Source organism: Loxodonta africana, chromosome 17 (genome assembly GCF_030014295.1).
Source record: "Loxodonta africana isolate mLoxAfr1 chromosome 17, mLoxAfr1.hap2, whole genome shotgun sequence".
In the NCBI taxonomy this organism is placed as follows: Eukaryota; Metazoa; Chordata; class Mammalia; order Proboscidea; family Elephantidae; genus Loxodonta; species Loxodonta africana.
In genome coordinates this window covers 58055756-58080583 of record NC_087358.1, presented here as the reverse complement: position 1 = coordinate 58080583, position 24828 = coordinate 58055756, and positions in this window count along the sequence as shown.

Sequence of the window (24828 nt, the reverse complement as noted above, 5' to 3'; positions counted from 1 at the left end):
ACATCTCAAAAAACTTTTGGAATGTTGCCCTTCTCCACGTGACTCATACTTCAAGAAGGGAGAAGGAGGAGATGGAATTCCTCTGAGCAGTAATGGATTGGGCTACTGGATGGCAAGTGGAGAAGCCAGCAGGTGCCAATGATCCTATTTGCTTCTGAGGTCATCGACTCTGATCCACACCGTTTTCTTCACCTAATAGACCTGCACCTGTCATTCAGTGGAGAATGGCAAAATATTTTTTTCTGCTCTCCTCCACTCTGTTTTCTTGTGATTCCCCTTTTATCCTGCCACAGAGAACAGATGTTTTGCATCCACTGAGGTTGATTTTACACTGTTTTGGTTTTCAAGGCATGTTTTTAACATTCCTGCTGGTGATGGAGCGTAAATTGTTCTGGTAATTAGCGTGGTTAATGAACCCCCACCTATGTTTTAGGAGGTAATTCCAAAGCTGGTGTGTATTAGCAGGTACTGTATAAAGAGGAGAGGTGGGCTGTTGATCATGAATTGCATCCTCACGTCTCTAAGACCAAATCCCAAATGGTTTAATTATCATCAATGTCAACCTGCACTGTATCTTCATTCTACATGCCATATATTATCATGCTGCACTTATATTCTATCTCAAGTTTGATATTTGCTCCTTCAGAATAGAGGTGCTCTGATTAGACAAGGACTGGCAGTTGAAAGAAATGTTTTTAAAATACACATACACCATCGCCAATTTCCAACTAGTAGTTCTCCCCATCTTTTACTGTCTGTGTGTACCAAAAGCTTTTTTGTTTTGGTTTGGTTTGTTAGATTGAGTTATACTAGAAAAGATTGGGTCCATGGCACAAAAATGAGACCAGTTCTTTCAGGCAGGGGCAGGGAAACCAGGGAGAAGAGGCTCCTTTGGCCAGAATATGAAGTTACCAAGTATTTAAAATATACAAATATACTAACTTCCCTGTGTGGTGCAAATGGTTAAACACATGACTGCTACCCTAAAGGTTGGCTATTTGGACCCACTCAGAGATGCCTCGGAAGAGTGACCTGGCAATCTGCTTCCAAAAGGTCACAGCCTTGAAAACCCTGTGGAAGAGTTCCGCTCTGCACGCATGGGGTCACCAAGAGTCAGAACTGACTGGACAGCAGCTGAAGACAACAACATAAAAAAAAAAAAAAAAAAAATTTTTTTTGACAACAACATACTGTATATAAAATAGTGTCTTATTGTAAGAATCCCTTTTCCAATCTATAATCATTGCCATTCTATTCCCATATTCCTTCTCTCTAATGGTATCATGTCCACTACTCCTGAAATAATACTGGACAGCCATAGACAGCAAGGATCTTTTCTGAACTAATTATCCTTTTAAATATTTTTTAGTCATCTACTTTGTGTAAGTCATTGTCCTAACAGATTGGAAAATGAGAAAGAGGAGATGAAAGGTGTATAAATAAGTATAGAAGGATTGATTAAAATTTTTGCATAAAGTTTAGAGAAGAGTGTTGTTGTTGTTAGCTGCCAGTAAGTCAGTCCCAGTCTTGTGGAGACCCCACGTGTTAACAGAGTAGAACTGCTCCATAGGGTTTTCTTGGTTATAATCTTTACAGGAGCCCTGGTGAAGCAGTGGTTAAGTGTTTGGCTGCTAACCAAAAAGGTGGGTGGTTCAAACCCACCAGCAGCTCAGCAGGAGAAAAGACCCCATGATCTGCTCCCACAAAGATTATAGCCTAGGAAACCCTGTGGGACAGTTCTACTCTGTCCTATAAGTCAGAATTGACTCAACACCAACTTTGTTTTTTTCTTTTAATTTTTATGGACGTTTTTAGGTTAGCAGTCAATCCCAATTTGCTTGTGTCACATGCCTTTAATAGGCACAGGCACTTCATCCATAAGGTACCCACCCACTTGCCATCGAGCTGACTCCGACTCATAGCGACCCTCTAGTACAGAGCAGAACTGCCCCATAGAGTTTCCAAGGAGCACCTGGTGGATTCGAACTGCTGACCTTTTGGTTAGCAGCCAGAGCACTCAACCACTACGCCACCAGGGTTTCCATAATGTAGTTGATAAGAAATAACTAAGAAATTTAATAAACAGTCCCTGTCCTCCAGTTTACCATACTTCTAATTAGAAAAATTATACAAAAGTACATGAAAACTTTAAGAGCCAAAATTAAAGATATATTTAAAGATACAACACCACTGCAAGAATTGTCTCAAAACAATGGGTGATCACTTGCCAACTGAAGGCATAAACATTAAGTGTTATAAGTGCCTGGGAGGAAGCATTTGTGCTATGCTAGGGAGGTCTTGGACCTTAGACTACATATTATATAATGTCAAAAACCAAAAATTAATGGATATATATTCTTTTTTTTTTTATATATTCTGGGTTAGCCTTCTGAATATAAAATACTGCAGTTTTTCTTTCTTTTTTGTTTTTTCATGAAACAGTGCCCTAGGTATTTAGAATCTTATCTAATATCTAATTTCATTATTTTAAGAGGCTGAATGAAATAGAAAGACCAATGATGGTAAAATTAGAGTGCCATGCAGGGTTCCTGATTGCAAGCAACAGAAACTGACCCCGGGTTAATTTAGGCATAAAAGGAATTTATTGGGAGCCTTATTGGGTAGCAGAAACCTTGGTGGCATACGGGTTGAGAGCTACTTCTGCTAACCAAAAGGTCAGCAGTTCATATCCACTAGGTGGTCCTTGGAAACCCTTTGGGGCAGGTCTACTCTGTCCTTTAGGGTCACTATGAGTTGGAATCGACTTGATGGCAACACTTTTTTTTTTTAAATCATGTAGCTCACAGAATGGACAAAAATCCTCAAGAGCTAAGCTTGGGGAACAAGCAGAAGCCAAGGGTCTGGAAATAACAAGGAGTTGGGTGGTTAGAACTCAGTGCTTGGAGCTACTTCTACCAAACACTGGCCACTTTTGTGCTGAACACTTGATCTCCCTACCCCTGCGCTGAGTATTTGATAACAGTCTCTTTGTCGTTCATTCCTCTCTTGAGTTTCAGGAACCAGAGGAGAAGCTTCTGGTTGGCTAAACCTCTGTGTAGGCCTGCTGGGAGAGAGCAATAGGCCCCTCTCTGCTCCTGCGATAGCTACAAATAGCAGACATTTATGTAAACAATAGTGGACATGCTTTGACCAGAGAGAGGAAGTGCAGGAGGAAGATGGTAATAATGAGAGGGGAAAGCTGGCTGGATAGGAATTTTTATAATCTCCGCATAGGGCATTGTTATATAAGGTGCAGTTTCAGTAGCTCCAAAAGAGCCCTGGTGGTGCAGTGGTCAAGTGCCTTTCAGCTAACCGAACGGTCAGCGGTTAGAGCCCCTAGCTACTCCTCGGGAGAAAAGACCTGACAACCTGCTCCCATAAAGATTGTCAGCCTAGGAAATTCTATATGGCAGTTCTACTATGTCCTACATAAAGGTTGCTATGAATTGATTGCAACTTGATGGCAACAGGTATGGTTTTTTCGTTTTATGGTAATTTCCCTGTACTGCATAAAGATGAGGGTTTGGAGCCAGGCTTTCTACCAAGGAATGCAAAACAGAGAATTTCCCTCATTGGGGGACGGTGTTTTAATGCTGAGGAGTCCCTGGGTGGCCTAAATGGTTAAGTGCTCAACTCTTAGCCAAAAAATTGGTGGTTTGAACCTACTCAGAGACTCCTTGGAAGACAGGCCTGGCGATCTGCTTCTGAAAGGCCACAGCCTTGAAAACCCTATGGAGCAGTTCTACTCTGCACACATGTGGTCACAAGAGGTCGTCATGAGTTGGAATTGACTCAACAGCAACTAACAATAACAACAACAAGCAAAATTGGGCAAGAATCCATTGCACTTGGGTATAAACATGTCCCTTGCTTCTCAGCTGTGTGACCAGTGACAAGCCCCAAATACTTTCCAAGCTCTAGTTTCTCCTTTTTTAAAATTCATAATTTATCTTGTCATAAGGATTGAATGACGTGATAAATGTAAAAAACTGCAAGCTGGAAAGTGCTACAAAATGAAGGAATAATAATTAAGCAAAAGAAATGTTTCCATAATCTCTTAGGATACCATAAACTTAGAAACCCACAGGATATGAAAATGGTAGCTCGAACAGACCATTTCAGACTTTTATTGCACATTCTCAGATGCCTCTGAATATGAAATATTAGAGCAAATCTCATTAGTTGGTGGGTTCAATTTATGGGTTTTGCATGCTGACTAGAGGAATTAATGAATTTTTTACCTTTACAGATACTCAGTGGAAGACAGCTAAGGAAATGTCACCATACTCTGCACTGGAACCACAAGAGCAAACATTTGAAAGAGGGTACTGAATGGAAACAAAGTGAGGCATTGTGGGATAATCTGAACCACTTCTGTGTTCCTGGATGGTACAAATAGCTAATGTGCTCGGCCGCTAACCAAAAGCTTGGAGGTTTGAGTCCACTCAGAAGCAAGCCCTGGTCATCTATAATACTTCCAAAAAATCAGCCATGGAAAACCCTGTGGAGCACAGTTCTACTCTCAGACACGTGGGATTGCCATGAGTTGGAATCGACTGGGTATTAGGTGACCTACTTCAAACGCTGCTCCTGTAAAATGGGGTTCTCTGTAGGTGGTTCCTCAGGATACTTCTCTCGGTGTGTTTCTCACTGGACTTTACTAAAACCATCTCCATGAAAGTTCTTCACTGTAGATTTTGTTCCCAACATCATATTTTTTACTTGGCATGGGTTATGGGAAGAAAACAGAAATGCACCGTATAAACACATTTATTTATTCTTTGGACTGACATGGGTGTTTTCATGTGTAGCAGGTTTATATTATCCACTAGAGGGGTCCTTTTATGAAGGGGATGCCTGGTAGAGGTTCTGCCAGAGCAGATGCACTGTAAATGACAGCTCCCTAATCACAGCCTTTTCTGTGTCAAGCGACTCAGGACAAGCTGGCTGTCAAGTTCCACAGTGGCATCCATCAGCTTATGGAAGATGAGTGGCCTTCAGTTCCAATAATGCCTACTTAATTTTTTTTTTTTTTGTTAAACAATGTCTCCTTACAATTATCAGATGTTCAGACTCTTTGTAGGGACCCTGTACATGAAGAAATATAACCCATTACCGTCTATCCAAGGTTGGTGGTGCTTATCCAGTGTGTTTTGCTCATAATAAAAGGATGAAGAGAAAGTGAGTTTTCCCTTTGTGAAAGCCGGAACAGCTCTGGTAACTGGCAGGTTCCTAATTTTGATTTTTATTCTAATTACATAGTAAAAACAATTCACAGAATTTCATGTCTAATTTGAGATATTTTAATTCTACCCTCATCCATTAATTTGTCAAGGCCATGATGAGGGAGAAACTTGAAAGCAAGTTCTCCCTGTCAGGAAAACCCTTTCAGGGCCTAGGAGAAAAATCTATCTTAATCACTATATTCACTTTTCCCTGAGTACCTGAACAAAGGGACCTATTGCGCAGACAGGAAGTTGAACAAAATTCTTATTTCAGAGAAGGACTGGTCATACTGGGTTCAATCTTAACACCTTTATATGATTGATTATTTCTGTATCACACAATGATTATTTGTACAACATTGGAGAACCCGTATGGGTCTCAGCGTGCCCATCTGTAGAATGGTAATGTTGGACTATGTAATCTATTTTTAAATACCTATGCTTAATTTTTAATTGTTATTTTATTTTATGAAAGGCAATATTAGGTAATAAGAACAATTCTATCATTGTTGTGTCTTCAAGTGTGTTTGCCTAACATAAATGCTGTAAGCAAGTACATAAGACTTGGAGTTCTTTATTCTCAGACTTTATTATTATTATTTATTTTGTGTTGCTATGATGCTGGAAGCTGTGCCATTAGTATTTCAAATACAAGCAGGGTTACCAGTGGTGGACAGGTTTCCGCAGAATTTCCAGACTAAGATTAGGAAGAAAGGCCTGGTGATCTACTTCCAAAAATTAGCCAAGGAAAACCTTTGAATTAAAGCAAAATATTGTCCAATTTTTCGTTTTGGACATGTCATCAGGAAGGGTCAATCACTAGAGGAGGATACCATGTTCGGTGAAGAAGAGGGGCAACAAGGGTGAGGGAGACCCCATAATAGCTGCAGTGATGGGCTCGAACGTGCTTGTAAGGATGATGCAGAAACAGTCAGCATTTTGTTCTGCTGGACATAAAGTCCCCATGAGTTGAAGTCAACTTGATAGCATCTAACAACAGCAACAACAACATTGTTATTGCAATTATTTACCATTGACAGTGGTGTCACTAGGGTTGGTATTGCCCAGAGCAGTAACTCATGGTGTCACCTCCCCCATGGACCTCCTCTGGTACCAGACCATATAAACCAAAAAACCCAGTGCCGTCGAGTCGATTCTGACTCATGGCAACCCTCCCATAAAAAAAAAAAAAAAATAGAGTCCTTAAAAATGGTTTTTGTACTAATGTTACTCTTAAATCGTAATTCCTATACATCGCTCTTTCTTTTCCTTTAATTACTGCTTCGTTCTCAAAAAAGTTATTGATATAGGCTCACAAATACTAATCACCAAAACATCATAGCTAACACACCAGCGAACATGACGAAATCAGTGACTATAAAAACACCGGCAGCAAGGAAAACAATGGTGCATGCTTACGGCCTGTGCAGATGAAATCACGTGACTTGAGTTTCATTGTAATTGGGTAATACTGACAGTGCATTAGAAGGTTCAAAAAGTCAATTAGCATAGAGTTTTAGCCTTACAGGTATATTGATACACGTAAGCTTGGCTGAAATGAAAAATATTTTTATTGTTGTAACTAACTACAGGGATATTTTTATTAAAAATATATATTTCTGCTGAAACACTGCACAGAAATTTATAGACAGTCATTTTGGCATCACCCCCTCTGAGAATGTCACTCAGTATGAGCCATACCTCCACCACCCTCCAAGTGACACCACTGAGTATGGATGACTTGCAAGCCCTAACTCATGTATATGGTAAAATTTAAAAAGTTCTTTATTTGGGGTTAACTAGAAAAATGTGCAACTGTGTTGGATAAAAACTCCCAAACTTCTCTCTCATTTCTTCTGATCTTCAATACCTTGTCTATTCCCTCCCAATCCTTACTGAAACCACACGCACACCCTCTTTTGTGTCAATAATATCAGAGGCAGATGCATAGCATGTGTGCACATTAGAGGCTCCCAATATACTGAAAGGATTAAATAATGAGTGAACATTCAAGCAACATATTTCACTGTTAGCAGATGGCCTTTGATAGAGTCAAATAAGAGCCAACTGAGCAGGCAGTTCTTGGGATAATAAACCATTATCAGTTCTATCATATATGCCCTTTTTATTCATGGATAAAATATATGTCAGTGTGACAGCGTAATCCTTCTCTGCTATTACCATTGGGCTTCACTAGCACCATTAAATGGCACTGAGTATATTTTAAACCTGTAAGGACATGAAATGTGTGAACTTGATATCTGAATTTTTGTAACTCCCTGCCCTTCTCTCCACCATTGCCAAAACCCATATGAGCCTCTGTGCTTTCACTTTCGAAACAGCAGCTTGTGATGTGATCTGAAGTGTGAGAGATGGTCTGTACTCATGGATAAGCTTGTGTTTTTATACGGATGCAGGATTTGTGTTGGTAGGATATTCTTCTAGCCGTAGCATCCAAGCAGAGTTGAAGGGCAGATGACAAAATCCACACAGAATCCTTTGTTATTATTTTTTATTCTTTCTGACATTTTAGGAAATTTATTTCACCACTTTGATCATGTTACTTTGTGGGATTATTTGGGCAAATCCCCATTGTTACATGGGCCCGCTGACTTACACCTAATAGGGCCACTTTTATGTGGCTAGAAGCGCTGCTTACTGGCTTCATTCCCCTGGAAGTAACTCTTTGCTAGTTCTGGCAGGGACCTTATAAGCTCACAGGCTTTATCAAATCTGTGAAACCAAGTGTAATTTACAGCTAGAGTTGGGGCAAAGAAACAGGCAGCAGTTGGATTCTAAAATTGGTAGCTTTCTCCCTGAAGAGTAGAGGGAATTTGAGTCAGAAGGCAACAAATAAGACCAATTTCAGCTTATCTTGAAAATTTCCAGACTTATTCATAAATTTGACAGGAGCGCTATCAGAGAGAAACACTTTGAAATGATAAAAAGTAAACACTTGACATGAGACCCAGAGATGTGGGTATCTTTCAGATGCTGGGCTTGAAGCAGAGGTCCACAGTGACAATAAACTAGGAGGCGACATCCTACCTCTTCCGTGTTCCTTTAAATTGCCTGTGGAAATGTGGGTGAAGTGGGGGTTAGTCAGTCAAAAATACACTTTGAATTCTTAAAATTAAGGCAGGAAAGAAAAGAGAGTTGAATGAGAAGTATTGAGAAGATTTTTTTTTTTTTTGGACATAGAAAAATGACAGGAGAACAAAATGGGAAATAGGCTTTATTTTGATTATTTTTTTGAGTTGTGAATTATAGAAAAGTAGAGGAATTTATTTTTCCTTTGGTGGTTGGTGATAAGGGGTGTTACCTGCTCTAGTCACAAATTTAACTCAGGATGAGTGGAAGACAAGCAGAATTTTCTATGATTATCCCATTTGATAGTTCGACAGTATTATCAAGACATCGTTTAAATGATCTTTGGATAGATTCTCAAAATCTCCAGAGTAAATGATAGATTTATTCTAACTTTCATGCACCAAGAGACTGTATTTTCCATCCCCCCAATAGACCCTTTATTTAAAAAATTGCCAATTACCATTTGGTATCTAGTTGATTCTGACTCATGGCGACCCCATATGTGCCAGAGTAGAACTTTGCTCCACAGGGTTTTCGATAGCTGATTTTTCAGAAGTAGATTGCCAGGCTTTTCTTTGAGGCACTTCTGGGTGGATTTGAACATCCAGCTTTTCAGTTAGTAGCACATTAACCATTTTGCCATGCTGAGTTGATATAATTCCAACCTAAAGCAAAGTAATTTGTTATGTCTACTAACCTGTGCAGCTTTATCAAAAGCAAATACACATGTGCACGTGTGAGCATGTGTGTGAACGTGTATGCCTTTCTGAAATGCCAAATATAATCAAAGGAGCCTCTTCATCACCTTCAAACCAAAACCAAACCCATTGCCATCGAGTCAATTCCAATTCATAGCGACCCTATAGGACAGAGTAGAACTGTCCCATAGAGTTTCCAAGGACCACCTGGATCACCTTCAAAGACACCTAAAAACCAAAATTCTAACCTGTTGCCATCCAGCGGATTCTGACTCATAGCAACCCTGTAGGATAGAGCAGAGCTTTTGAACTGCCGACCTTTTGGCTAGCAGCCGAACGCTTAACCACTGCACCACCAGGGCTAGGTGACTTAAAATCCATGCTGGAAACCATTGAACAATCTAAATTAATATAGGAATAAATGATTTATTTCCAAGTCATCCCAAGCTAAGCACTTAATGATGAACATAATTCATGTCATTGAACCGAATACATGAAACCTATTACAATGACAACTGTTTTGTTACCTACTGTTATTGAATGAACCACGTCCCTCAAAAATGCGTGTTGGAATCCTAATCTCTAAACAAGTGAATATAACCCTACTTGGGACTAGGGATTCCTTTGCTGTGCTAATGGGGGCATTTCAGTGCAGAGTGTGTCCTACACCTACTCACTTCTGAGTTATAAGGGACAACATAGACGCAGAGACAAGGGAGCACAAATAGGAAGATAGATGCTACGTGAAGATCACTAAGGAATCAAGGAATGGTTGAAGAGACAAGGATCTTCCCCCAGAGCTAACAGAGAGGTCTTTCCCCTAGGGCAGGTTTCCTGAATTCAGATTCTAGTCTCCTTTACTGTGGGAAAAGAAATTTCAGCTTTTTAAAGTCACCCATTTGTGGTATTTTTTTACAGCAGCACTAGGAAACTAAGACACTAATATATAAAAACCCTTGCTTGAGTTATGCCATTGAGGCAATTCCAGCACCTATAGAACAGAGTAGAACTGCCCCATAGGGTTTTCTGGAGCCCTGGTGGCGCAGTGGTTAAGAGCTACATCTGCTAACCAAAAGGTTGGCAGTTCGAATCCATCAGCCACTCCTTGGAAACCCTGTGGGGGTGTTCCACTCTGTCCTATAGGGCCGGTGTGAGTTGGAATCAACTGGACAGCAATGGCTTCATTGTTTGGTAATCTTCACAGGAGAAGATTGCCAGTTCTTTTTTTTCCACAGAGCAACTGGGTAGGTTCAAACTGCTGACCTTTTGGTTGGCAGCTGAGAGCTTAACTGTTGCTCCACCAGGGCTCTTTATTACTTGAGTAACTACGGTATAATGCAGTTTCGTAGAGCTCTGTGGGGAAAACCTTTTATCTTTTTGAGTGGAGGATAGTCCTTGTCATGAAAGAGGCAGGACAAAGGCACGTGTAATCTTCAGCCAGGATTGCCTGGACGATTCAGTCAGGAGAAAGAATGAAGAGGCCTGACTTGCTCTATGTAGAACAACAAAAAGGAATAATGTTGATCTGAGAAACTCAGGTCCAATTTTGGTTCTGAAACAGGAAATGAAACACTTGGAGAAGGAGAGGTGACATCTATGCTTGTACCTATGAAAGTCATGTGTTGCCCAATACACATAAAATTTCCTTGTGCTAAGAGAATGTCTGTGTGTTTTGAGAGAATGAGGCTGGGAGCAGCACCAGACTTTGATGCTGCGTTTGGCCTGGCAACCAACACATCTCCAAAACTGACTTACATCCCATGGTACACCTTTGAGGGTGAGATGGCAAAAGTTTCTTCTTTCTGACATTTTAATTTTCACTTCTCCCAAGGAAACCCGCCATATTTTTAAGTGAGTGCAGCACATGGGGCTTAATTTATGCATTTAAGTAAGCAGATCTGACAAAACAATAAAAGCTGCATAAGGTTTATGTGAGCAAATTGCCACTTCTTGAACTTTGAAATTTGCATGCACAGTAAGTTGGGACTTTGCTAATTACCTCTATGCACATGCCCAGAAATAGACACAAATATTGTTTCTTGTCATTGAGGATGTGTTTAAAATACACCAAACGACATGCACCTTCAGGATATCCAGGTCAAAAAATACTGTGTGTCATAGTATTTTTAGATTTATAGGTCTCGCTTTCCTTCACTACTTGGCATTTTTTGTCCTGAGAACAGTTTCTATTGGTGGGTATCTGCTTTGTAGGATGAAAGTTGAATACTTGTTTTAACTCACCTAATCCCCTTTTAAGGAAAACTGGCAACCAGTGTACTCCTTGGAGATGGAAAATTAGATGTTTGGTTTATTGGATGTATGTGAAATCACAGAACTTTGGAAGTATAACCGTTAGATATGAGCTAAGATACTAAAATGAAGAAACCATAAATATAGGAATTCAAATAAGGCAGAAGTTTATTTTTTTCTCACATAAATGTAAAGAGGCAAATGGTTCCAGATTATGTGAAAGGCTATGCTCCAGGCAGTCATTTGGAGACCCAGGTTCCTTCCACCTTGTGGCTCAGTCATCCTCTATGGTATTGTCCATTTCTGTTTGTGTGAAGCTGGATCACTGCCAAGTCCACATGCCACATCCAATAGAAAGGTAATATAGAGGAGGCTAGAAGATACTGTGGAAGTTGTTCAGAGCACTTCTGCTTACCTCCCATTGGTCAGAACTCTATCACTTGGCTAGGGAGGTGCTGGAAGTGGTGAAGACTACGAGAAATCCTGAGATATGATTCTACCTCTCACTCTGACTGGCTGACGAAGCCACAGAAATGGCTAAAGAGTATCCTGGACATGATGGGAAATTTCTTGACCTTTTATACACCTTCATTTCTATGAGTTAATTTTAAAAAAAGATAACATTTAAAAAAGTTAAGCCATTTAAGAATACTAAAATATTTTTCTGTTGATTTATGAATCATGTGAATTAATGTTACATTCATATAGCTTGGATATAGTTCATAGATTGTTTTTAGTGTTCATTCATTTTGAAAAAAATTGGAAGCGGCTCACAGCAAAATTTCCCCTCACAATGAATGTGAATTCTTCTAATGACCCTAAAAGAGAATACATTGATTTGTTCAAAGAATATTTTTTATTGTAGACTTCCCATGAACCTGCCATTGTGAGAAGTGCAAGTAAACATACAAAGAAGAGTAATCTCATAAGTCTCAAAGGCCGAAGTGGGGAAGGATCTTGGGTCCAGATGTTCTGAAATGCTATAAAGCTTGAGTATGGAGAATTTCACTCTCATCTCAATGCATGTGATATTCTGAAATCTTCAATTTTTCCTGAGAGAGACAGTAATAGATAGACAGTTGGCGACCTCCCAATTCCTTAGTTAGTTCAATGAATGTTATGTATCAGGCACCATGTTAGAAACAATGATGGAGAAGGTACAGTTCCTGACCTTGTGAGGCTTATATCAATGATTCACAGTCAACGAGTCTAAAGATTGCTGGGAGCCTGAGAATTATAGTCCATTTATGCCTGCTAAATGTCTCATGCAGCAGGCACTACAACTATAAGCATGATGGTCCTTCAAATTTTTTGGCATTAAAATGAGGGCCTTATACTCAAGTTGATTCCAACTTGTGGTGGTCCCATGTGTGTCAGGATAGGAAAGTGTTCCACAGAGTTTCCAATGGCTGATTTTTTGGAAGTGGATCACCAGGCCTTTCTTCCAAGGTGCCTCCAGGTAGACTTAAACCCCAACCCTCCAGTTAGCATCCAAGCACATTAACCATTTGCACCACCCAGGGTCCCCATAGTTGGTATTGGGTAGATTCTGACTCATGGCACCCCATAGGCAACTCCTAACAATTGATCTATGAACATTTTAATTCAGCCTGAAAAAGAAGCAGAAACTTAGGAATTATAAGAACTCCTGGGATCCACTCTCTGATTCTGACTCTGTGAGCCTGGAGTAGATTCCAGAGTCTTTTCTCTCAGAAGCTTCCCAGGTAATTTCATGAACAGTGTGAAAAATTATATTTATGCATGTTTTCTGATTCTGTTTTCAACAGTTTTTTAGCCTGTATGTTTCTGGTGCCTGATCAGTGATGGGTCTACCAGGTTTTACTGAGGAGAACTTGGAAACTCACCTGGTGGTTTGTGGCTATGATCTCTCATCATTGGTTCTTCCTTCAGAATTCCTCAGTTAGGTTTAAGTCTTTCAGATGAATTCCAATACTTAGAGCCTTTGTTCTTATAGAATCCCTAGTTCTCTACTATCAGTCTATTAATTAATTGGTGTTGAATTAATTCCAAAAGCACATTTAACTTCCTACTGTATGCAAAGTACAGTATATTATAAATGCATATATAAATTCTTTTAGAAGTGACTTAAATTAATCTCCTAAGTTTTAACATACGTCTAAAAGAAAAAGCATCCTGCAACCATCGGTCATTTGAAACTCTTCTCCCAGCTGGAGTGCTGATCAATTAAAGGACATTCACTTATTTTTCTGTTCACGGAGAGTATGAACTTTTCATTGCATCTTAATTCATGTTCCTTTTTCCTTTTATTGTCACATCACCTGTCAAATGTGAACTTTGTATCCAAAGATTTTTTCCTTATATAACAATATTAACATTATATTGTTTTTCTTTCTTCTTACATTGTTTTTCCCCAGAAAATAATTGTATAAACAAGGCGTTTTAACTTTTTTTTTTAATAAACAATAAAGTGTTAAACTGAGGCAAAAAAAGGATCTTCTTCCTGAAGTTTTTTTTAGAGCCCATCGAAAGTACATAGAAATCTATTTGCTTGGTTTTAAATCCCCCAAATTTGAACATCATTCTGAAGTTAAAGTTGTCTCTCAGGATTGCTGACATTTGATATGAGTAACAGCCATAGTACTCAGTTGAGGTTGTTCTTTCTACATGGTTTCAAAGCCGGAAGCTCAGAAAATCCATTAAAAACAGTGTGAGAGCAGAAATAAAGGTAATGACATAGCCATTTGAGGTGAGAAAGGTGAGCTTCTTCAAAGGGTTTCGACAAAGTGCATAAAGAAAACAATTTTGAATCCATGCCTCTGTGGTACTCCCAACTGGCTGCCTCAGATCTCCCTCATCAGCCCAAGAATGAAATCCAATGCGACTGTTGTTGTTGTTAGGTGCCATCATATCTATTCTGACTCATAGTGACACTATGTACAACAGAATGAAACACTTCCCAGTTCCCCACCATCTTCACAATCATTGCTATGTTTGAGCCCATTGTGGCAACCACTGTGTCAATCCGTCTTATTGAGGGCCTTCTTCTTTTTAGCTGACCCTCAACTTTACCAAACATGATGTCCTTCTCCAGGGACTTGTCCCTCCTGATAACATGTCCAAAGTACATAAGACAAAGTCTCACCATCCTCTCTTCTAAGGAGCATTCTGGGTGTACTACTTCCAAAATAGATTTGTTGGTTTTTCTGGAAGTCCGTGGTGTATTCAATATTCTTTGCCAATACCATAAATCAAAGGTATCAATCATTCAGTCTTCCTTAGTCACTGTCCAGCCATCACATACACATGGAAAAAAAAAATCGTTGAAAATACTATGGCTCGCATTAGGCACAACTTAGTCCTCAAGGTGACATCTTTGCTTTTTTAACAGTATAAATAGGTCTTTTGCAACAGATTCGCCCAGTGCAATACGTCATTTGATTTCTTGACTGCTGCTTCCATGAGCATCGATTGTGGATCCAAGTAAAATGAAATCCTTGACAACTTCAATCTTTTCTCTGTTTATCATGATGTTGCTTATTGGGCTAGGTGTGAGGATTTTTGTTTTCATGTTGAGGTATAATCCATACTGAAGGCTATAGTCTTTGATCTTCACCAGTAAATGCTTCAAGTCCTCTTTACTTTCAGCAAGCAAAGTTGTGTCATTTGCACATCACAGGCTGTTAATGAGTCTTCCTCCAAACCTGATGCCCTGTTCTTCTTCATATAGTCCAGCTTCTCAAAGTATTTACTCACTATACAGATTGAATAAGTGTGGTGAAAGAATACAACCCTGATATACACCTTTCCTGATTTTAAACCATATAGTATCCCCTTGTCTCTTGGTTTGTGTACAGGTTCCATGTGAGCACAAGTGTTCTGAGATTCTAATTCTTTGCAATGATATCCATAATGTCTTATGACCCACACAATCAAATGCCTTTGCATAGTCAATAAAAGACAGGTAAACATCTTTCTGATATTCTCTGCTTTCAGCTAAGATCCATTTGACATCAGCAATGATATTCCACATTCCATTTCCTCTGCCGAATATGGCTGTAGATGTACTGCTACAACATTTTTTAAATGATCTTCAGCAAAATTTTACTTGTATGTGATATTAATGGTATTGTTTGATAATGCCCTCATTCTGTTGGATCAACTTTCTTTGGAATGGGCAAAAATATGGATCTCTTCCAGTCAGTTGGCCAGGTAGCTAACTTCCAAATTTCTTGGTGTAGATGAGTGAACACCTGCAGCGCTACATGTTTGTTGAAATATCTCAATTGATATTCTGTCAATTCCTGGAGCCTTGTTTTTCACCAGTGCCTTCAGTGCAGCTTGGACTTCTTCCTTCAAAACTATCAGTGCTTGATCATAAGCTACCTCCAGAGATGGTTGAACATTGACCAATTCTTTTTGGTACAGTGACTCTGTGTATTCCTTCTGTCATGGATTGAATTGTGTCCCCCTAAAATATGTGTCAACTTCATTAGGCCATGATTCTCAGTATTGTGTGGTTGTTCTCCATTTTGTGATTGTAATTTTGTGTTAGAGAGGATTAGGGTACGATTGTAACACCCTTGCTAATGTCACATCCCTGATCCGATATATAGGGAGTTTCCCTGGAGTATGGCCTGTACCAGCTTTTACCTTACAAGAGATAAAAGAAAAGGGAAACCAACAGTGGAAATCTTATACCACCAAGAAAGCAGTGCCAAGAGCAGGGCTCGTCCTTTGGACCAGGGGTTCCTGCTGGAGAAGCTCCTAGTCCAAGGGAAGTTGATGACAAGAACCTTCCTGCAGAGCTGACAGAGAAAGCCTTCCCCTGGAGCTGACACCCTGAATTTGGACTCATAGCCTACTGGAGTGTGAGAGGATAAATTTCTCTTTGTCGAAGTCATCCTCTTGTGGTATTTCTGTTATAGCAGCACTAGGTAACTGAGACACCTTCCATCTTCTTTTGATGCTTCCTGCATCATTCAACTTTTTGCCTATAGAATCCTTCAGTGTTGCAACTCAAGGCTTGAATATTTTCTTTAGTTCTTTCAGCTTGAGAAATGCCAAACATGTTCTTCCTTTTTGGTTTTCTAACTGCAAGTCTGCACATTTCATTGTAATACTTTACTCTGTCTTCTCGTGCCCCCCTTTGAAATTTTCTGTTCAGCTCTTTTACTGCATTATTTCTTCCTTTTACTTTAGCTACTCTACGTTCAAGAGCAAGTTTCAGAGTTTCTTCTGACATCCATTTTGATCTTTTTTTTTCTTTCCTGTCTTTCTAATGACTTTTGCTTTCTTTATGTATGATGTGCTTGATGTCATCCCACAGTTTGTCATTAGTGTTCAGTGTGTCAAATCTATTCTTGAGATGGCCTCTAATTTCAGGTGGGATACACTCAAGGTTGTGCTTTGGCCCTTGTAGACTTGTTTTAATTTTCTTTGAATTTGCATATGAGCGATTTTGGTCTGTACTACAGTTGGCCCCTGGCCTTGTTCTGACTGATGATGTTGAACTTCTCCCTCACCTCTTTCCAGAGATACAGTCGATCTGATTTCTGTCTATTCCATCCGATAAGGTCCATGTATATAGCCACCATTTATGTTGTTAAAAAACGGTATTTCCAGTGCATAGGTCCTTGGTCTTGCAAAATTATGTTATGCTATCTCCAGCATTGTTTCTGTCATGAAGGCCATATTTTCCAACTATGGATACTTCGTTTTTTTTTTTTTTTTTTTTCCGGCCTTCCCATTCAAATCATCAGTAATTATCAATGCATCTTGATTGCATGTTTGATCAGTTTCAGACTGGAGAAGCTGGTAATAATCTTCTATTTCTTCATCTTTGGCATTAGTGGTTGGTTCATAAATTTAGGTAATAATCATATTAACTGGTCTTCCTTGTAGGCATATGGGTATTATCCTATCACTGACAGCATTGTACTTCAGGATATCATGAAATGTTCTTTCTGGCAATGATTGCAACACTGTTCTTCAAGTTGTCATTCCCAGCATAGTAGACCATATGATTGTCTAATTCAGAACGGCCAATACCACTCCATTTCAGCTCACTAATGCATAGGATATCAATCTTTAAGCATTCCCTTGCATTTTTGACAACTTCCAATTTTCCTAGATTCATACTTTGTACATTTCATGTTCCAATTACTGAGTGTTTTAAGCTATTTCTGCTCATTTTGAGTTGAGCCACATCAGTAGACGAAGGTCCCAAAAGCTTTACTCCATCCATGTCATTAAGTTTCATTCTACTTTGAGGGAGCAGCTCTTCCTCATTCATTTTTTGAGTGCCTTCCAACCCGAGGGGCCCATCATCTGGCACTATATCAGACAATGTCCCTCTATTCATAAGGTTTTCACTGGCCAAGTTTTTCAGAGGTAGATTGCCAGGTCCTTCTTCCCAGTTTGTCTTAATTTCGAAGCTCTGCTGTAACCTGTCCACCATAAGTGACCCTGCTGGCATTTTAAGTGCTGGTGGCATAGCTTCCAGAATCACAGCAAGATGCAAGCCACCACAGTATGACAAATTGACAGATGAGTTGTGAGTGATCTGATTAGACCCTTACGATGCTCTCCCCGTCCCTCCTCTGTCTTCCATATAAACACCAGTCCTGAATGATCCCCTCATTTCATGGGTCTGATTTAGCCCTGCTAGGGTAGAGCCCTGGTGACACAGAGGAGCCCTGGTGGCACAGTGGTTAAAAACTCAGCTGCTAACCAAAAGGTCAGCAGTTCAAATCCACCAGCTGCTCATTGGAAATCCTGTGAGGCAGTTCTACTCTGTCCTCTAGGGTCTCGATGGCAGCAGTTTGGGGTTTTTTTGAATATAAATGTTGTGTTGTACAATGTCATTCAAAGAACAGGATGCTGAGCAGCGACATGAATGGATGAGAATATTCACCCAGTGATAGAGGGGTTATATCTTTTGCAGCATCACTGTAAAAGTTACCTATTAACTTCCATTAGAACTCATTAAGCAGTGCGTTCTTTTTTCTTAACTCCCAGGCTTCTTGACAGCCTTCACTGAGCAAGATCTCCAACCATCCTCAAAAACCTGTGTGCCCCAGCAGCCCTGGCATTTTGACTGTTTTTTCTCTAAGCACGGGGAAATCTTGTATTTTACTTCTTATTCAAGACAACCAGTCTCATCAGTCTTTGGGGGTTCCTGTTGGTAGTCTTGTCACTCAGACTGATCAACAGGCATGAAGACTCCTTTGATTATATTTCAGTTTCTTAATAGGAACCGTTCTGTTACTTCATTTGCCTGCTAAAAACCCATAGAGGTTCCTGTCTTGCTAAATGTAATTCCACTGCAATTACTGTCAAATATTGAATTAAAAGTGGTTAGCTCATTAACGGCTTCCCCCAACAATTGATTAAAAAGTTTTATTTTTTATATAAAGATGGTTGGCATTTACTTATGATCTCTTTTCTCATCTTTGGAATCTAACTATAGTAATGAGAAATGTTCACTTCTTATTGACCCCTGAACTCCTGAGGCAGAGAATAGATATGCAGTGGGAACCGATGGATGTGGGAAGAAACTACCTCTGAGGCAGAGGCTGAGTGGGAAGGAGAGCCCCCTGGAAGTGTTCGTGCAGTATCAAAGGCAGTGCGGTCTCCTGTCTTAGAAGGGTCCATTGGGACGTGAGAGGGTGGGAATTTCTTATGGGTAGACAGAGCTTGGATCTGGGGAATACAGGAGCAGATGACATTTGAAAGTACCAGGCAGGCAGGCAGTGGCACTGAGCCATGGGTGAGCAGAAAGCAGAATTGGAGCCACTGGGCTGAGCTTCAGCTGGAAAACTGGCTAGATGACAGTAGGGGCCAGTCTTGGAAGAAGAAGAAGCAGTCAACTAGGGAGATGACTTTAAAAGTAATAATAAAGTGTCAATGAAAATATCTCCTTCTAATTCATTCTCACCATTGCTTCTGGAGTAACGCTTTTAAAAATATAAAGCAAGTCACTGTGCTGCCTAAACTTTTTAGTGGCTTCCGAGACCATTGTTACTTCTTCTTGTTCTCCTCCCGCTCTTTTTATTGTGGTATACTGGCAACAAAAAAAACTGACATTTCTACCATCTTTGCATGTACAGCTTCAGTGACATTAATTATGTTTATCATGTTTTCAACCATCATCCTTATCTGTTAGCATATTATACCATTACCCTTAATAGAAGCTCAGTGTCCCCTAAGCAGTAAGTCCCGTTTCCTGTCCCTCCTGCCCACCCCTGGTAACCACTAATAAACTTTGTTCTCTATACACTTGCTTATTATATTTCATGTAAATGAAATCATACAATAATTGTCTTTTTGTATTCTGTTTCTTTCACTCAGTATAATGTGTTCAAGGTTCATTCGTGCTGTATCACATATCAAGACTTCATTTCTCTTTATGGTTGACTAATATGTAAACAAGTGCTTCTTAATCTCAAAAATGCAGAGAGAACACCCAGGGATCTTGTTAAAATGCAGATTCAGATTTGGTTTAGAGTGGGGCCCAGGTTTCCGCATTTTGAACAGACTCCTAGGTGCTGCCCATACAGGTCTTTGGAACATGCTTTGAGTATCAATAACCTGGAGTACGATAAAAATTCTCCCCCTTCTGTGTCCACGTTCCAGCCACACTCATCTCTTTCCCACAGGGGCTTTGTGATTTCTGTTCACTGCATATGGGGTACCATTCACCCAGCTCTTCTGGCTCCTTCTGGTCTCAGCTTAAGTGTTACCTCCTCAGACTGGCTATCTCTGACCAACCCATTCAAAGCAGTCCTGTCACCCCTGGTTATTCTCTATTAGAATGACACTTTATTCCATCGTAGTCCTTAATCTGTTGTGTTGTTAGGTGCCGTCGAGTCTGTTCCGACTCATAGTGACCCTGTGCACAACAGGACAAAACACTGCCCGGTCCTGAGCCATCCTTAAAATTGTTGTTATGCTTGAGCTTATTGTTGCAGCCACTGTGTCAGTCCACCTTGTTGAGGGTCTTCCTCTTTTCCACTGACACTGTACTCTGCCAAGCATGATGTCCTTCTCCAGGGACTCATCCCTCCTGACAACATGTCCAAAGTATATAAGACGCAGTCTCGCCATCCTTGCCTCTAAGGAGCATCGTGGCTGTACTTCTTCTAAGACAGATTTGTTTGTTCTTTCAGCAGTCCATGATATATTCAATATTCTTCACCAACACCACAATTCAAAGGCATCAATTCTTCGGTCTTCCTTATTCATTGTCCAGCTTTCACATGCATATGATGTGATTGAAAATACCATGGCTTGGGTCAGGCACACCTTAGTCTTCAAGGTGACGTCTTTGCTTTTCAACACTTTAAAGAGGTCCTTTGCCGCAGATTTACCCAATGCAATGCGTCTTTTGATTTCTTGACTGCTGCTTCCAAGGCTGTTGACTGTGGATCCAAGTAAAATGAAATCCTTGACAATTTCAATCTTTTTTCCATTTATCATGATGTTGCTCATTGGTTCAGTTGTGAGGGTTTTTGTTTTCTTTATGTTGAGGTGTAATCCATACTGAAGACCGTGGTCTTTGATCTTCATTAGTAAGTGCTTTAAGTCCTCTTCACTTTCAGCAAGCAAGGTTGTGTCATCTGCATAATGCAGGTTGTTAATGAGCCTTCCTCCAATCCTGATGCCCCTTCTTCTTCATAAAGTCCAGCTTCTCGTATTATTTGCTCAGCATATAGATTGAATAGGAATGGTGAAAGAATATAACTCTGATGCACACCTTTCCTGACTTTAAACCAATCAGTATCCCCTTGTTCTGTCCCAACAACTGCCTCTTGATCTATGTGAAGGTTCTCATGAGCACAATTAAGTGTTCCGGAATTCCCATTCTTCTCAATGTTATAAATAATTTGTTATGATCCACACAGTCAAATGCCTTTTCATAGTCAATAAAACACAGGTAAACATCCTTCTGGTATTCTCTGCTTTCAACCAGGATCCATCTGACATCAGCAATGATATCCCTGGTTCCACGTCTTCTTCTGAAACTGGCCTGAATTTCTGGCAGTTCTCTGTTGATGTCCTATTCCCAAGAAAGGTGATCCAACTGAATGTGGAAATTATAGAACAATATCATTAATATCACACGCAAGCAAAATTTTGCTGAAGATCAGTCCTTAATCTGTAATCCTTTATTTGTTCCATTATCTATTGTATGTATCCCCAATTAGACATGAACTTCCAGGAAGACAGAAACCATCAATGGCTTATGTCCACTGTAGCATATATTAAGTTCTACCTATGTGCTAGGTACTCTAGTTAGGGCTTTAGGTGGATTATTTTATTTGTTCCTAGTATCAATATATGGAAGTCCTGGTGCACAGTGGTTAAGAGCTAAGGCTGCTAACCAAAAGGTCAGCAGTTAGAATCTGCCATGTGCTACTTGGAAACTCTATGGGGCAGTTCTACTCTGTCCTATAGGGTCACTATGAGTCGGAATTGACTTGATGGCAATGGGTTAGCATCAATATTGTAAACTAGGGTTTTTTAATCACTAGTTTACAGACAAGATAATAGACTATCTTTCAAAATAAAATCAGAGACTCCAAATATTTGAGCAGAAAAGAGATCCTGGAAAATGATTATTACATGTGCTGCCTCTGACATTTTGCCTGTGTTTCACCTGCTAGGCGGGGGGTATTCAAACTAACATGACCACTGCCATCCCCATCATGGCCTCCATAGATACACTGTCCAAACAAGGAAGAAACTCCTTTTATTGACTCTTTCTAGCACAGCTGAATTTTGTTGTTGTTGTTGTTAGTCAATGTCCAGTTGATGATGACCCTATGTATGCAGAGTAGAACTGTGCTCTATAAGGTTTCCAAGGCTGTAACCTTCTGAAAGCAGATCACCAGGCCTGTCTTCTAAGAGACCTCTGGGTGGCTTTGAACCACCAACCTTTCGGTTAGGAGTCAAACACCTAACTATTTGTGCCACCACAGAATCCTGCAGCTGAGCTAGTCTAATACTAAAGACAAGTGAGAAATACTAAGACAGAAGAAGGGCAGTAGTGATTCAGTGGTAGAATTCTCACCTTCTATGCAGGGGACCCTGGTTAGATTCCTGGCCAATGCACCTGATGTGCAGCTACCACCCTTTTGTCAGTGTCAGCTTTTGTGTTGCAATGATGCTGAGCAGGTTTCAGTGGAGCTTCCAGACTAAGACAGACTAGGAAGAAAGGCCTGGTGATGTACTTCTGAAAATCATCCAGTGAAAACCCTATGGATCACAACAGACGAATCCCTAAGTGATCATGAGAATGGCATGGGACTGGGGAGTATTTTGTTCCATTCTGCATGGGGTCACATGCGTCAGGCCAACTGGCCAACAGCTAACATGGCTTGAAAAATAAGATCTGTCAAAATGACTAGGGAGAGATTTCTAATCCCTGGGCAAAGGTATAGTTTACCTCGGATGGACAGGTACCGCTCCAAACCACCTTTAACATCAGTAAGCAGAGGCAGGAATATTTTGGCCGGGCTTGTTTTCCCCTTCCTATAAATACAGATTCTTTTTTTTTTTTTCCCCTGGAGTGTGTTTTGACACTATTTGGCATCTGGAGTTCAAATTTAGCTTTTTTTTATGCCAGATGGGGCATTTGCTTTATCATGGAGGACATTTCACGGTTGAGAATGAAGTCATAAATTTCCATGGCCCGGGATGATCCTGAAACATGGCATATGAGGTCGCTTACTTTATTCTCCGTACAATTAAACGTTTCATCTCTTACTATGGAGGGAGGAAAGGAGAAGTGGGTAAGCCAGGGCCCTGATTCTAGAACTTCTTTAAATGTCAGCTCGGCTGCTGACCCTTCTCCAAGGCAGGAGTGTGCAGGGGGCTGCCTGTGCTTGTTATTTTTGATGGATTGCAGTACAGCTGCAGGCCATGAAGATCAGACCCCCAGGGCCACATTCTTGTAGCCTGCAGAAATTGAAGTTTGAAAAGTTTTATTGCAGCCAGACCCATAAGGGTGCTGTTTTCAGGATCTCTTACTCTTCCTTCTTCAGGTTCGCCCTAGATGTAAAGAATCATGCCAACTCACATGCCTCTCCCACACCCTTTCCCACCCACACACTCAAGCTGGATATGAAAATTGGTCTCTAATTGTTGGATATAAGCTTGACTAGCTTTGAATTAACAGCTAAAGCTGTATTCATTCATCTGAACAGGGAAGAGCAGACAGACTGTCACAACACGGCTCAGTTCAGTAATCATGCTGAGCAGGTGAGAGAACAGGGGGCACTTTCAAATGCAGCAGCCGATCTCAATCAGGTGATGGAGAAGGAAAGGCAGCTGGCCACAACACCACCATGAGATGGATGGTGCACCTCAAAGTCCACCGTCCCGGGGCCATCATGGCCATGATTGATGGTTATTCACAACAATTAAACTTCAGAGCCTTTAAATGTCATTCTGGAATGGAATGCCATCTCATAAATGTGTTGTTTAACATTTATCAAACATGGAGATAAGGTGGGGTTGTGGGCTGTGGAGTATAAGTCTTTGGGGAAATAAGAACAAAAGTCATAGCTTTTGAAGTGGTAAAACCATGTGAATAAAATGTGATACTCTTTTACTCTGTTCTCTTTAACACTGAGATAAATTAGAGCAGAACCTTTTTTGGACACTATAAAATGTTTTTGAAGTGTAAGATTCAGTGAGGTATAGATGAAAGAATGTACAACGGGGGTCAGGAGAAGTGATTGAAAGCCTTTGCTCATTACTTCTAATGATGTGCCTGAGATCAATCACAACATACCTGTATTCATTTCCTCCTCTGGGAATGCCAGAGGTAGGCAAGAACTGTGGTTTTTAACCTCCAATGAGTGTTAGAATCACTAGGGGGGCTTTAAAAAAATATCCATGATTGGGGCCCACCTGCAGAGACTGTGATTCAGTTAGTTTGGGGTGGGACTGGCCATCTGTACAGTTGTGAAACCTTCCCAGGTGATAGGTTTGTGCAGTCAAGACTGGCAACAGTTGGGCTACATAATGTTTAAGGTCCTTCTTCTAAATCCCATGATTTTTCTTTCTTATGCAGATAGTTCTAAAGAAAAGGACACTTTGCTAATAGGCAAAAACTTTCTTTCAAAACAACATACAGTGTTTAATGATACAGAGGTCAATATTTTTCCTGTCACCGATTTGTATTTATCTGTTCATTAAATTATAGGTGGAATCACTTGGCAATTCTTAGAGAATTCAAAGTTAGAAATATGAGGCCCGGAGTTACTTCAACGTCCTACAGAAGGGACGCTGAATCTGTAGGTGTGTTGTACAGTTACCAGGCTTTATAAGAGGCAGTTGAAGCACAGTTCTCTGAATCTCAGGACATTGCTGATAAGGTTATGGGTGTCTATCCTCCATTTTTGCCTTCTTATTTTTATCTGTTGATTTAGAGCCCTGGTGGTGTCATGCTCAAGAGCTTGGTTGCTATCCAAAAGGTCCGCAGTTGGCATCCACCAGCCACTCCTTGGAAACCCTGTGGGGCAGTTCTACTCTGTCCTATAGGATCACTTTGAGTCGATTCTGATGGCAATGGGTTT